Below are 14731 nucleotides of genomic sequence, written 5' to 3'. Positions count from 1 at the left end.
GACACAATATAAAGAAATAAAGAAAAAATCCTCACAACTGGACCCATATGTATAACATCATGGTAGAAGGAGAGAAGACTGAGTTGTTGAGGATTCTATCTTTGAAAAAATTAAATTGTAAACTAGGTGAAGTTCACAGTTCCATTCATCAACTTTGTATTCAACAGTTTGAACTACTAATTAACCCTGCCCTTCCCTTTCTCCTTCACTTTTCTTTTCCCTCTTGTGGAAATCCTGTTTCATCCAAGTTTCCATCCATCATTATTGCTTTATCTTCCCTTATTTGCCCTCTGTACCTTGACAATCTCTCAACTCTGTTCCCTATGGAATGAAAGCCCCACCCCATAATAGCAGCTTCATATAATGTTTTTCCTTTCATGATAAATTTCACTCTGCATAATTTTCTCCAGTTCCATGAATGCCATGAGGTGTTTCAAGGTTTCATACATTTTCTCCCAACTGTTTTATTGGCTTGTATTTTACATATCATACAATTCAATAGTTCAGTCATCCAATTATATCAAGAAGAATTGTACATTCATTACCATATCAATTTTAAAGCACCCTCCAACTACATAGTTTTCCAAAATGTTTGTATCCATTTATAGTCTTATAATCAAATATAAGAATTTTCATTGATTTTTAAAAATCATTTTATTGGGGGCTCATACAATTCTTTAAAAAAAATCATTTTATTAGGGGCTCATACAACTCCTATCACAATTCATACATATATCAATTGTGTAAAGCACATTTGTACATTTGTTTCTCTCTTCATTCTCAAAACATTTGCTCTCCATCCCTGGCATCAGGTCCACATTTTTACCCCTCCCTCCCCATTCCCCTCTCCCTCATGAATCCTTGATAATTTATAAATTATTATTTTGTCATATCTTGATCTGTCCCATGTCTCCCTTCCCCCACTTTTCTGTTGTATATCCCCCAGGGAGGAGGTCACATGTAGATCCTTGAAATTGGTTCCCCCTTTCCAACCCACCCTCCCTATCCCCTCCCAGTATCGCCACTCACACCACTGGTCCGGAGGGGATCATCCGCCCTGGATTACCTGTGTTTCCAGTTCCCATCTGTACCAGTGTACATCCTCTGGTCTAGTCAGGCTTTCAAGGTAGGACTCAGATCATGACAGTGGGAGTGGGGTGAGGAAGCATTTAGGAACTAGAGGAAAGTTGTATTTTTCATCGTTGCTACATCACACCCTAACTCTCTCGTCTCCTCTGCAAGACCCTTCTGTATGGGGATGTCCAGTGGCCTACAAATGGGTTTTGGGTCTCCACTCCGCACTCCCCCGCTCATTCACTATGGTAAGATTTTTTGTTCTGATGATGCCTTATACCTGATCCCTTTGACACCTCGTGATTGCACAAGCTGGTGTGCTTCTTCCACGTGGCCTTTGTTGCTTCTGAGCTAGATGGCTGCTTGTTTACCTTCAAGCCTTTAAGACCCCAGATGCTATGTCTTTTGATAGCTGGGCACCATCAGCTTTCTTTGCCACATTTGCTTATGTACCCATTTGTCTTCAGTGGTCGTATCAGGGAGGTGAGCCCACAATGATATGGTTTTTGTGTTCTTTGATGCCTGATAACCGATCCCTTCATCACCTCGTGATCACACAGGCTGGTGTCCTTTTTCCATGTGGGTTTCATTCCTTCTGAGCTAGATGGCTACTTGTTTACCTGCAAGCCGATGTATATTATTCCATTGTATGTTCATAACTGTTTCTTTATCCATTCTTCTAGTGGTGGGCATTTAGGTTGTTTCCAACTTCTTGTGAACAATTCTGAAATTAACATAGGTTAATTACCCAGGATATATACCCAGAAGATGGATGCTTCATCTTAGAAAATGTCCTCCTTTTGGTAATGGAAGTGGTGGGAGAGATGCCTGATTCCCAAACGAGCTTATTAAAATATGAATCCTGTGAACCCATAAAATTTAGTCCTTCCAATCAAGAAGGTAGTAGTTCCTGAAGTTCAATCCCCTCTGCTTCTGAGGCAGTGCATCTGTCATCTGAAGCTCATTGGACCCTCTAGAGAACACTCAGAACCTCCCTTTGGGTCTTGTCTGGAAGGGACCCCTGCCTGTACCACATCTGAGTTTTGAGTCTCCTGATCCAGAAAAAGAAAAGAAAAACTCTTGCTTTTCTTTATTTTTTTTAAACTGGTAACTCCTCATGAATGAACTGTTAAAAATGAAATAGTTTACTTATAAAATGTTACAGTGCTGCAGATGAAAAGAGCCTCAGCCTACAGTTTAAAGAACTGGTAGGTTCAGAGGGGTTAATAGCCTTGCTCAAGGTTACACAACTGCAGAGCAAACAATAGAACTCTGACCTTCCATTCTTGGTTGGGAGCCTGTGCAGAGCACCACCTGCCATGTGGGCAGGCTGCCAGCCTGCACGTCTGTATTTCCAGAAAGATCATTAAGATAGTTCATAAACCACTGGGCAGCTGAAGCACAGTCTGCTTTAATGTTCACCACACTGATGATTATTATTACATGCCAAATACCCAGTGTGAGAAATCATATCTAGGGTTTAAGAAGAAAAAGTCCTTAACGAGTAATGGGAAGAGAAGAGAGTACCTACAGTTTAGGACATTTAGTGGCAGGTTGCCTATTGGTCTTTGTGGGTTTTTTTACGCTATATTTTAATAGTTTAATTGAGATAAAACTCATGTATCATATACTTCCATTGTTCAGTCATATAAAAATGTTGAAAACACATCACAACAATCAGTTCCAGAACATGCCTGTGTTTCACCTTTTGTATTGAAGTCATAGTTCTAAGATACTCTTTTTATTTTTCACTCTATTTACTCTTTGCATTTTAGTGTGGGAAGTTTCTCTTGATATATTTCCTTTTTTTGTTTGTTCTTTGTGTTTTGAGAGGTGCACAGGGTTGAAGAGGAAAGGGCGAAGGGCAAGGGTGGGAAGCAGGGGTGAGTTATTTATGCTCCTAGTAACACTGCTGGGCCTACTGTTGGGGACTCCTCACAGCAGATAAACCCCCTTTTTACCTGTATTCTCATAGATAATCATGAGAAAAGAGTCCCAAGCCAGACATCAAACCAAGTCCTAAAGCAATGAAAGAGACCGGGAGAAGTGGTCCAGGCCTCAAATGGATTTCGGTGTATCAAGTACAGCCGCTAGGAATGACGTAAGAAGAACTTTTTGAGAGCAAGGATTAGGAGCCAAAATGGATCTGTACTGTGGAAAGATCTGCCAAGATTAAGCTGTTTTGTGGGGAGAGGGGAAGCAGGGGTTTTGTTTATTTTCTACAGACACAGTATTTATAATAAGTGCAAGTGAAACTAGAATTGAAAATAGTAATGTGTAAATAGTTCCAGCTAAATATCCAAAATTATGTCCATCCAGCATCTCTGATCTTACTGTCAATGCAATTCAGTACAGATGAAGTCACACTGGGTTAGAACGGGTCCTTATGAGGAGAGAGAAAGTTGGGACAGAAACACAGACATACAGGAGAAAAGGCCCAGGGCTGGTGATTGGAGTGATGTATCTAGGAGGGGGGTACCCTCCCCCTCCCCCAAAAAAGCTCCACTGGGCAGGGATTTCTTTTTAAGTAGAAATGGCAGTGCTTATGTGTGTAAGCATTTGCTTCATGCCCATTGGCTCTGCACCAAGGAAGAACTGTCTTATTTCCCTCCAGGGCCCTGACTTCCAGCCACTGTCTGGAATATTGTTGAAACTCAGTACAATATGTCACATGAATGGATGAACACTGGGTACCTACACTATTCTCTTATGTCTAGTGGAGCTGTGATTTAACATTTAGGGAGGGGTGTAGCTTTCATAGTACCCATTTTTCCCACTATGGGAGCATCAAGCAACGCACTCTGAGTTAGTGCACCCAGTGGCAGCACCTGGGGAGGTTCTGAACGGTCACAGTGAACTTTTTTGTAAAAGTGGTTTTGCTTGAACTTAGTTTTTTCTTTTGTGTGTGTGGCCAATTCAAGAGAACAGCATGAAGCTGTGAAATTTTGTTTCCTGCTTGGGAAAAATGCCACAGAAACTGTTGTGAACACAGCTAACAAGGACAACACTATGGGAACAATTCAAGTGTAGGAGTGGTTTTCTTACTTCGAAAAAGGTGAAAGGTAAATTGACAAACCTCATGATGGTCATCTGTCAACTTTCTGAATGGATGAAAATATCAACTCATAGTACATTTGGAGTTCGTGCCACCAGGTTAGACTGCTAATCAAATGTTGTATTTAGAGATTCTGAAAAGATTGCATTAACAATGTATGACCAAAAAGGCCAGATTTGTGGCTGGCAGGGGACTGGTTCTGCCACCACACCAATGCAACTGCTTATGCAGCTATCTCAGTGCGCCAGTTTTGGCAAAAAAAAACCCCAGCATGCCTCTCTTGTCCCACCACTTTACTCACCTGACCTCACTCTGTGTGCCTTCTTTTTGTTTCTGTGCATGAAAAGAGGGGAAATATCTGGACTCTTTGGGTAACTCCTTGTATGCACAATGGAAGGCATGTATTATGGCCCCATTTCCGGGACTGTCAGACATTAATCAATCTCCAACACCTGGCCTTCAACCACAAATCTTAAAATAAATGAAGAAAGTTGCTGTTACAAAATCTGACCAATTGCTTTGCCTTCAAATTATGTATAAAATAAAGGGCATCAACAATAAGCATAATCATCTGTTTCCTTCAATCAACCTACCATTCTTTTTCCATTGCCCCTTACTAGTGCTACACTTCAGATTTCTTATCTGAAATAAAAAGTACTTACTACAAAGAAATGTTGTGAGGATTGGGTTACTAATAAAGGGCTTAGGAGAGCACTAAGCATCTAGTGAATATTCAGTGAATATTCTGATAGCCTTGGCAACACTGTGGTGCAAGACTCATCTGTTAACTAACAGGTTGGCAACTCAAACCCATCAGCTACTCTGCAGGAGAAATCTGTGGTAGTCTGCTTCCATAAAGATTACAGCATGGGAATCCCTATGGAACATTCTAATCTGTCCTGTGGAGTCATTAGGAGTTGGAAATTATTTGACATCAAGAAATTTAGTTTGATTTATTATGATTATAGGAACCAAAAATGTAAATCCCTCCAAAGGCTGGGTATGTGAAATAAATGAACGGAAAGGTCTAGGTGGATATTGGACATCTTGGCTGAAGAGCATTCTGTCTAAAGAAAGTAGCTGGTAACTCAGCTTAGGGACCACATGGAAACGTAAATCTCGTGTCCACTGATTTGTCACTTTTTAGAATATAAGACATATCAAGGGCTATGCCTTTTAAAGTGGCTGTAGAAGTTGCTGTGGGATAGTCGTGGGTTGCTAACTATAAGGTTAGTGGTTCAAATCTACAAGCTGCCCCATGAGACAAAAATAAGGTTGCCGGCGACTGCAAAGATCTAGAGTTTTGGAAACCCTGTGCAGGGTTGCTGAGTCAGAATTGGCTCAATGGCAGTAGATTTTTGATTTCTTAATTTGGCATAGAAAACAAGATCTGTATGTGATTGGAGGAAGGCTTATTAACAACCTGTGGTATGCAGATGACACCACTTTGCTTGCTGGAACTGAAGAGGACTTAAAACACTTGACTTCAGTATGGTTCACAGCTCCATGTAAAGTGGACCGAAATCCTCACAACTGGTCCAATAAGTAACATCATGATAATGGAGAAAATGTTGAAGTTGTCAAGGATTTTGTATTGCTTGGATCCATAAGCAATCCTCATGGAAGCAGCATTCGAGAGATCAAACAACACATTGCATAGGGTAAGATGCATGAGTCCTCTTTAAAGTGTTGAAAAGCAAGGATCTTACCTTGAGGATTAAGGTGAAACTGATCCCAAGCCATGGTATTTTCAGTTGCAACATCTGCATGTGAAAATTGGACATTGAATAAGGAAGACTGAAGAAGAATCAATGCATTTAAATTATGGCGTTGGTGAAGACAATCGAAGGTTCCACGGACTGCCAGAAGAACCAACAAATGTCTTGGAAGAAGTATGGGCCAGAATGGCTCTTTAGAGGCAAAGATGATGAGATTCATCTCATGTACTTTGAAAAAGTTATCAGAAGATATCAGTCCCTGGAAAAGGATGTCATGCTTAGTAAAGTACAGGGACTGAGAAACAGAGGAAGACCCTCGACAAGATGGATGAACACAGTGGCTGCAACTTTGGGCTCAGACATAAGAACAATTGTAAGAATGATGCGGGACTGGGTGGTGTTTTATTCTATTTTACATAGGGTTGCTATGAGTCAGAATCAACTAACGACTTATGTGAAAATGTCTAATAATTGACTGTGCAAATGCCTAAAATGTTCTACTGTGCATATCCACAATCCTCAGCATATAACCTTTCTAGAAAAAAGATGAGCTCACCATAAAAATAATTCTTTAAATCACATGGAATTATCAGCAGAGAAAATTAGCAGTTGTAACAGGGTAGATTATCTATGGCTCCGCTTGGTTTTCTGACACCGCAGATCGTTGATGTGCAGCTGTAATTGTCGGAAGATTTCCGGTCCAGTTAATCTGGCTGCAGCTCTTGGCCATGAGGACACTTGGCTGGCATCATGGCAATCCTCTGAACAGACCACCACGCACCATCAATTAGTTTCTCCATCCTCCACAGGATATATAGGAACTGCTGAATCCCTCCTATGCCATACAGGAACCCGCGCAGAGTTAGAAATGTGCCTTTCACTCTGCCCATCTATGCCACCGTGCCCTTTCCCTCTGCATTGATCATCATATGTTGATGCACAGCCAACCTTGAAGACTCTCTCTTCCCACATTGCCAACAGGAAGTGAAACCCAAGCATCCTCTAGTTTCATATTTCTCATCACTCCAGCCTTACTGGAATGTCTTGTCAGAGAGTTAAAGCCACAACACAAGGTTCTGCATTCATGCTCCCACTATGTCTTTTCTCCTTTCTGCACTCAAGTTAAAAGCTTGAATTTGACTATTTTTCGTTCTCATTAAGTTTCTCTTTTAGAAACCATAATCTCCTGGAGGAGCCCTGGAGGCAAAATTCCTAAGCAGTTTAAGCACTTGTTTTTAATCAAGGTCAGTAGGTTGAACACACCAGCTACTCTATGGGAAAAAGATGTGGCAATTGGCTTTCGGGTTGATTGCAGCCTTGCAGGGATGTCTCTTCTATGCCTTATTACGAGTTAGAATTGACTCGATAACAACAGGACTTTTTAGTAATCCTCTGGCTGACCTAGGAGAAGGTCACGTATGTAGAAATGCTAAGGGAAGAGCACCTTGATTACCAGGGACTTCAAAAGTTGGTGGAAAATGGAATTAAAAGATAATAGAATTTATCCATGAACTTTCAATCCTTTTAAATATCTCCTTCGTTTTATAAGTAAAATGGATGTATTTGGACAGTATGTTTGTTCATGTAACTGAACGGTCCAGAGTTTCAGATCAGGTTTTATCCAGCTTTTGAGATGATGACATCAGGGTCCGATTTCTCTCTGTTTCTCATTCAGCTTCCTGACAGGCTTCTCCACTTGTGCCTCCAGGATGATGGTGAGAAGCCCCTGGAGCCACGTGCTTCCTTGTTCACTTGAAAGAAAGAGTACTTCCCTCTCCTAGTTGTTGAGCCAAAGTCCTTGCCCTCCCCAGATTCGGTTATTGTGGGGATTGAGACGGTGTGTATTAGTTTAGATGGAACCATCTATTTCATTCCTAAAACAGAGGAAGACTAGCTCTGGCTTTGCTGAAGAACTTGGACTATGAGAATAAACCCTAGATACTTTACCAAGAAAAGGGGGAATGTATGCTGGAGGGCAGAAAACAATTGTTCATAGATATCATTTGACTTTCTACCCAACAAGTGTTCATTGAATTAAGTACTGTTGGAGCTTTTTTTGAGGGAGAGCATGAAAGGGAATAATCAACTAGTCAAACCAATAGGTTGTTTTCTCAAGTATGAGAAATGGTCAGGTTCTGGATTCAGACCAAGTTGATTCAGAGCAGTTGGGACAATTTAATTCATCCATTGCCCCTCCCCCACCCCCTTGTGAACAGTTTTTTGGGTTTTCTGTAGAAACAGTTGGATACTCTCAATGGACAATTGCCTCCCGTCAGCAGCTCCTTCATCAGTACCTTTATTAGATAGTGTCCTACACTTAGGAGTGTCCCAACAGTACAGATTCATTCACAAGAGTGCCAGCGCTTGCTCCATTAAGTCTAGACGGTCTTTCTACATCAAAAGGCATCCCCAAAGTTCAGATATCCCCAACCCCTTTGAATGAGTTTATGAAATCTGGTCCCCAGAATTTCCAGCCCCCTCTGAGCCCCATCTGGGGGTCAATTCAAAACTACCTGCAGTCCCCTTGGCTGAAGGACCCAGAGGACAGCTAGCATGCTGGCTACTTGGAGCCCAGGGAACTGTCAGCGGTTTCAGGGCGTTATGTTACCATTTGAAAGTCCCATCTTTCTTTTATCACCACCCCAGGCCCCTCAAGAATCTTCCCAACCAAAATGATCTGAAATCTATTCCAGCACGCTGGGTAGTTAGGAAACAGAGGGCACAGTCCGAGGGGTGTTCATGGGAGAGACTACCTGAAAAGGTGTGCACAGGGTCCAAGGAAACCCCTAGGAGCCATTACCAGCTTCCAGTCCCCAGGGGCAGGAGCTGGGCGTGCTAAGGAGAACCCAAAGAAAACAGCAGAAGAAGCCACAGCATTATAATGAAGGTTTTCTGATAAAGAACATAGCTACTGCTAACAGAGTTTCTGGCCCGGGGTGACGGGGAGGTCCTTACCCACCAACTTCTAATGACAGAAACCAACTGGATGCCAGAGGACATTAGTTGCTGTCCATAAAGGTCAGCTCAAGGTCCCAAAACAGAATGGAAAGTGGATCTGGCTGGAGAAACAGGGAAACCCAGCGGTTACCTTTAACCTTTTCCCACAGCAAGCAGCTTGGCTCAGGCCTACCTTTTCTTACTAGATTAGGGACCTGACCTTCCTACTGGCTTTAACCCTTTACTCTGTGGACCGGGTTTGTTTTCCAAGAGAGTCTACTCATCTGGCCCCGGCCTGGGGTGCACAGAGCAGAGTCCAGGATCCAGCCCTGCACACGACCCTTCCCTCCAACGCCTCATCAGTGAAATAACAAATGAACTTCGATTGCCCGGGACCATTCCGACCCACCGTTTACTGAAGCTGGTCGCATTTTAAATATTAGGGAAATTGGCTCCAGACTTTTAAAGGCAAACGGTGGAAATGAGCCGAGGCTTCCTCCCCACCCCCTTGCAAGAGAACCGCGCTGCTCATAGGCTAACGGAGCTTCAGAGCGGCTCCCTGCAAGGGTGCTGGCGAAAGCGCTCCTGGAAAGCAGTTTCCCGGCGCGTGAGACTGTGTCACAGCGCAGGAGGAAGCCCTTCCTTCAGCCCAGGCACACACAAACTCAGGGCGCCCCCCTCGCGCCCCGCCCTCGACGCCAGCCCCGCGGGGGGCGGCAGCGGAACGCAGGCGCAGTGTCCGGGCCCGCGGCGCCCCGCCCGCCCCGCCAGGCAGCTGAGACCCCGACCAAGTGCGCGGCGACTACCGCCGACTCCGCGGCTGGACCAGCTCCGAGTCGCCGGCAGCCTCAGCCGGAGCGCGGGCGCGCCTTCCTCTCTGCGACGCAGGTAAGGGGCCCCGGAGCCGGGCGGCGGCGGCGTGCTGGGCCGTGGCCCACCTGCCAGGCCACCCTGCTGGGAAGGCAGGGGAGCAGAGCCTGGTGGCACCCACAGGACGGAGCCTCGTTTGGGGCCGGGGGGCTGGGCCCGAGACCAGGCGCCGCGCCCCGCTTACCGACCTGGGCGGCGTGCTCGGCACCCTGCCTCGAAGGCTTTTTGCCCGCTCTCCTAAGCTCTGGGACTCGGGGTCGGAAGTGTCACCTTCAACTGCAGCCCCCGCGCCCGTGTGCCCTTCCACCGCCGCTCGTGAGTCCGCCCCAACCCCCACGGCAAGGGCGCGGGGCTGCGACTGCTCTCCTCTGGCCCACACGAGTTTCCGTGGCGTCACGGGGCCAATTTCAAACGCCAACTTGTAAAGATACCGGCTGGCTTTCGAAACGTGCCCCAAAATTTGTATTTCTCGCTACTTTCGCCTGGTGTCTGCGGCTTTGGAGCGCCAGTCGGTGCAGGAGGAGATTTTCGTGGCCGTCGCGGTTCGCGGAACTCTTTCCCGCCCGAGAGGCGAAGGCAAGGAGCGGTGGCAGGAAGGCCGGCCGCGGCCGAGGGTAGCGGGAGGAGGCGCCGGGTCAGCGCGCTCAGCCCCGCGCGGCGCTGGGGACAGCACCGCCCCTGCCCACCGCGGGCCGTCGTCTGCGCCACGCGTGCCCCCTTGGCCTCCCTTGCGGATCGGGCCGGCAGAAAGGGGGCTGGGGTTGGGGCGGGTGGGGGAACGGAGGGGACCTCCTTCTTCGCCCAGGCTTTTACGCATTTCTGAGACCAGAGCTGAAGCCCGCGTCGGAGTGACGTGTGAGGGTCCGGAGACAGTGACGCACGGGGCGGGGGGAGGGGCGGTCCCTGCGGGCCTCATCGAGGTTGCCCTTGTCCGTGGTGCTGAAGCGCTTCACCGGCGCTTTCCGGGCCGCGGCAAGCCTTACCTTTCTATTCAGAGCCTTTGCCAAAAACAACTCTGCTTTTCTACTCAGAGCCTTTGCCCCAGAGAGCCTGTCTTCTAGGCAGATGTCCAGAGAGAAGCCGGCCACGCACCCTTTGCAGATGGGTTGATTCTGGTGCTAAAGATAACATTAAGACCGTGATGGTGCAAATAAAGCATTTGAACATTTACTTGACAGATTCGATTACTACATGCAAGCACTTACTATGTGCATAGTAAGAACACTTACATATATACACATGTAGAATGCATGTTGGTGTATATGTACATAAGTATAATATACAAGTATACTCAGCTGCTTTCAAAGTCCTCATGGGGTACAAGCCACATCTTCAAGTACAAGTCATCCATCTTTGTTTTGACACCTCTAACATTTCTGAACTCTATGCAACCATTAATTTTCATGGTTAACTATTTCAAAATCACAGAGACGGTGCGTTGGTGTGTTAGGCATTTTGCTGACCATCTGAGTATTAATACTTGCTTTAATTCTAGAACAAGGCTACTCTAGAAAGTAAAGGTGTTGTCAGTACCAAAGAAAAGAAATATAAAGAAAAAGGTTTAATGTAAATTATAACATAGAAAATATCTAGAAAAGCATTTTACAGATAGTTACCATCTGAAAAAAGATGACTAGGATGTGTCATAATGCTGGCAATTGCAAATATACTATGCTATATATTTTGTGAACTTCTTAAATATTACATCTATCTTTTTCAAAATATTGGTATCTATAATTTTTCTCTTAAATTGCATGCTTATTATTAGAAAGTCATATAATTAAGAAATTCAAGGCACAAAAGTAAGCTATGTAAATAGATTTTCTTTGACATTAACCCATATACCTTTAAAAAACTATTATTATTATTATTTGCTGTATCTTACACCATCCATTATATCTGTTCACCTACAAATCTGTTATTCCCATTGAGTGGAATTACACAGTCAGCACTATTATCAGTTCCCCCTGCCCCCTCTTCCCATACCCTCAGGGAATTATTACTCCCGTTACTATTTATGAAGGTTTTTTTTTACCTTGGATTTCATGCTTCAAATGATGTTAAGTATATAAACGAATATACACAGGGCTTACAAGATTAATGAGGTAAAACTAAGACCATAATGGTAAGGGAAGGAAATATTAAAGAATTTGAGGATAGTTATGTGGTCCATCAGTGCTATACTTCACCCTAGATATATCATCCCTTCTATGTAGCCCTTCTGTTAGGGACTGTCCAATTATTTTGCAGGTGGGTTTTGGGTCACCACTTAGTATATGGTTCCTTTGTGTCAATTTGATTGCTTATTTTCAAACATCTGATACCTATTCCCATCAACACCTCATGGACAGACTGATTTGCTTCTTCCATGTAGGATTTGTTGCTTCCCTGCTAGATGGCTGCTTGTTTAACATTAATCCTTTAAGACCCCAGATGCTATATCTTTTAATAGATGGGCACTATCAGCTTTATTCACTACATTTGCTTATGCACTCATTTTATCTTCAGCGATTGTGCAGGGAAGATGATTATCATATATTGCCACATTATTAGAACAAACTGTTCTTGTAATGAGGTAAGATTTAAGTAGAGGCCCAAAGTCCATCTGATTCCTTATTGTATTTAAATATATATACACAAGCACACCTATCTTTTAATATTTACATAGATACATATCTATATTTATACCTATAGATGTAATTTTTACTGTCTTGTTCTTTCCTCTGTTTCTCTTTTTCTGTCTTGCTGCTCCACTATCATGTTTACCCATAGTTTCACCTCTTTGTAATTCCTCTGGAATACATTTCAATTGATCAAACACAACCAGGAACGCAATACCCTCCTCCCCGTTAATTTTAGATCCCTTGCTCTTCCCCTGTCCCTGTTGTTATTGGCTCACCATTTCCCTGCCCCGCCTCCCACTCTCCCATGCCCTACTGGAACTGTGAGTCCCATTGCTGTCTCCTTGAGATTGCTTATCCTGCCTACCAAAGAAAAACAGAAAAAGAGAAAAGGGGAAAAAAAGAAGAGAGCCCATACAAATAGTTCCAGGTCTAACAGTTTTCCTGACCTAGAGTAGATGAGTATCTCTCTCTTGAACAGTGAGCAGGCCCTGTTACAATCCATCCTTCTGATCCCCTTTTCTTTCAAGGTTCCACATCCCGGGATCTGCTTAGCTAATAGCACTTGTACCCTTTTAGTCTTCAGCATTTGTGTCCAAGGGACTCACCTTCTACAAGACCCCATTGCTCTTCCTGCAGTCAAGGATGGAGTGGTCTAGTTCCCCAACCCTGTTATACTTTCAGTATGGCCCCCTGTGAATATCCCCCAACCAGTTCAGATGAGGTGCCTAGTGCTGACCCTTGAGTCAGATGTCTGCTATAGAGATTCCTCAGGGAATTCATGTCTGCTCACCTTGCTAGTCTGTTGCCCTCCTCTCTTGGTTTGCCCCCATGTGGATGGGTTGGATCTGCTGCACCCCCACATTTTATCTTCAGTGCTGTCCTCTGTAGCACTGCCATCCAGAGAGGGGACATCATGTCTCTAGCTGAGGCCGGCCCTGTAGTCCTCTCTGTGAACGAGCTGCTCTAGGCAGGAACATCACCTTCAAGGCTTGGCACACTTGAGCTCTACTCTCTCTCTCCCTTTTCTGTGGAAACATAAACAATACCCTCCTCTTGGGGGGATTAGTGCCATGTTCCCTTCTCCCACCCCTTTGAGGCCTATAAAGGCATATGGGGTGGGGCTGGGGGTGAGGGGAGATGTCTTTCTACACGTGCTATCTGCATTAAAAATTTTTTTCTTTACTTTCTTTTTTTTTTTGATGATGTATCATTGTGTTTGGTCCAGCTCTTGCCAGAGTATCTGGTCCTCAGCCCAGGAACTGTGTGATATGTACATTCTCCCCCCCCTGCCCCTTCTGTTGCTTGAATTTACCTCAGTAGACTCATGTTGTACTTCTCTTTTTGTGCTTGGCTAACTTCACTCAGCACAATATCCTCCCAACTCTTACCATGAAACATGGTGCTTCATCATTTCATCACTTTTTTTAGGGATGTATGGTATTCCATTGTGTGTATATACCAGAGTTTTTTTGTAATCCACTCTTCTATTGATGGAAATTTAGGTTGTTTCTAATTTTTGCAATTGTGAATTGTGCAGCAGTGAACACTGGAGAGCAGATGACTGGTCTTGTCAGGCTTCTTATTTCTTCTGGACATGTGTCCAGTAGTGTAATTGCTGGGTTATAAGGTAACTTGATTCCCACCTGATTTAGGTATCACCAAATCACATTCCACAGTGGACATGCATATCTACAAGACCACCAGCAATGATGAGAGTTCCTGTCTCACAAACCCCCGACAACATTTTTTGCTTTATCTTTTTATGAATTGGGATATCCTTGTGGGTGTTAGGTAGTATCTACATGGTTGTTTTTATTTGTGTTTTCCAGATGGCTAATGATCAGTGTGTTAGTCCAGGTTGACTAGAGAAACAAATTGAGAGACACTCATATATGTGTAAGCTTGAACTTTATATCAAGAAGTAATTATACATTAATAAAACAGCCCAGCTCCATCCAGATCAAGTCCATAAGTCCAATATTAGCACATGAATTCCTCTCAGATTCACACAGCACATGCAATGATGCCAAATGCAGGAAGATTACAGGCCGGTGGGTGGAAAGCCCTGTGGATCCAGTGGTGGAGGAAGCATCTCCAGGGCTCTGGCTGCCATCAGTGTGGCTCTACATTGCTTGTCAACAGGAATGTGAAGCAGAGTGTGTCCCACCTCCAGAGAGGAAGAGAAGTATCAGAAGGCCATGCCTATAAGGTGGCACCAGGCTGTGACCTGATTGACACCCTAGAGTCTACTCCTTAATTCTTACTCATCAAGTTGACATGAAATTGTGTAACTACCACAATCTGGAGCATTTTCTTTTATGTTTATTGGCAGTTCAGGTTTCCTCTTTTGTGACTCTTCTGTTCAAGTCTTTTGCCTACCTCCTCAATGGGCTATTCATTTTTTTCTTATTGTAAGGTTGCTTCATAGAATGTGTTTGGGAATTTACTCTTCT

The sequence above is a fragment of the Tenrec ecaudatus genome, chromosome 4 (genome assembly GCF_050624435.1).
Source record: "Tenrec ecaudatus isolate mTenEca1 chromosome 4, mTenEca1.hap1, whole genome shotgun sequence".
Taxonomy (NCBI): Eukaryota; Metazoa; Chordata; class Mammalia; order Afrosoricida; family Tenrecidae; genus Tenrec; species Tenrec ecaudatus.
This window is presented reverse-complemented; position numbering follows the sequence as displayed.